Consider the following 1,661-nt stretch of genomic DNA (forward strand, 5'->3'; position numbering starts at 1 on the left):
TGTGACTCAAGTGGTAGAGCGCTAGCCTTGAGCTGAAGAGCTGAGAGACAGTGCCCAGGCCCAGAGTTCAGGCCCCATGACCAGACCCAAAAAATAAATAAATAAATAAATAAATAGAGTTGTCAGCCTTGAGAAAAATGCTCAGGGACATTACCCAGGCCCAGAGGCCCAGATTACAAGCCTCCCAGATTGGCACATTCGCACACAATCTAGTTCCTGATTCCTCAATGGCTATCCCTCTCAACAATCCTTTAACTAACATCAGCTGTGTGCCCAGCACTGCTCTTAATCCCAGGAACTGTGTGACCCATCAAAAGAGTTCCTGTTCTTGGGCAGCTAACAGCCTAGCCAAGGACAGATTAGACATATCTGAGAGAGGGGCCACTTCCAGGTAGCCTAGGACCAAGTGGTCACATTTCTTCTTGCCCAGAACTACCTCTTTAAGAGGCACGGGGGGGGGGGGGCATGGGGGGGAAAGGGAGCTTTGTAGCCAAAATCTGAGGGGGGGGGGAGAACTAATTCAGTCAGTGCCAGACTGTCCTCATACCCTGGGGTCTTCAGGCCACTACCAGAAAGACAGACAGACACACACACACACACACACACACCCTAGCAAAAATAAAGCTAGGCTAGACTAAGTAGGAATTCTTGTATGGAAGATTACCATTTCAGCAAGCCAGCATCATCTCTGCCTGGTGCTGACCAGACCATGAGTTACAAAAAGAAAAAAAACAAGAGAAATGTAATCAATGATTATCTATTAAATTTGGTTGGTTTGGCAGGAAGGGCCTTTCCAAGAACAGTTCCACAGAGGAGGAAATTCTTGGAGGGAGGCTTAGTGGTTAAGCCTGGGAACAGGGCTTTAATGAGTCTGTGCTGCCCCCTTCTGAGAAAAGTTGGTATGACAATCAAGACAAGTGGCATCTTCCTTGGTGATGAATGGAGCCACAGCAGGGGTGACATTTCCAGCCTGTTGTCACTTTGTCATTTCTGATGGAAGGATTGTGCAATCACTGGGGACACTTGGATCTAGATCTCTTTCCTCCAAATATACCTGCCTTATGCTCTTCTACCTTATAGATGTGCCATTACTTATCCCATCCTCTTCTTTCTCCAGAGTATTTAAGTTTTATAAACCTTTTTACAGGCTGGAGCTCTACCACCTGAGCCACACCTCCACTTCCAGTGTCATAAAGCTGGTTCAAGCAAGCCGGGCGCTGGTGGCTCACGCCTGTAATCCTAGCTACTCAGGAGGCTGAGATCTGAGGATCGTGGTTCAAAGCCAGCCTGGGCAGGAGAGACCGTGAGACTCCTATCTCCAATAAACCACCAGAAAACTGGAAGTGGAGCTGTAGCTCAAGTGCTAGAGCGCTCGCCTTGAGCTGAAGAGCTGAGGGACAGCACCCAGGTCCAGAGTTCAAGCCCCACGACCGACCAAAAATAAATAAATAAATAAAGCTGGTTCAGACACTATGTTGGAAATAAATTTTACAACTTAGGGGGGAAAGAGGAGTTGGGGAAGTGGGGAGGGAAGGGATGGTAGGGGAAAAACAAAGGAGGGGGTAACAATGCTTGATAAAAAAATGTACTCATTACCTTACTCATGTAACTGTAACCCCTCTGTACAGTATCTTTAATATATATATATATATATATATATA

This window comes from Dipodomys ordii, unplaced genomic scaffold (assembly GCF_000151885.1).
Source record: "Dipodomys ordii isolate 6190 unplaced genomic scaffold, Dord_2.0 Scaffold147, whole genome shotgun sequence".
NCBI lineage: Eukaryota > Metazoa > Chordata > Mammalia > Rodentia > Heteromyidae > Dipodomys > Dipodomys ordii.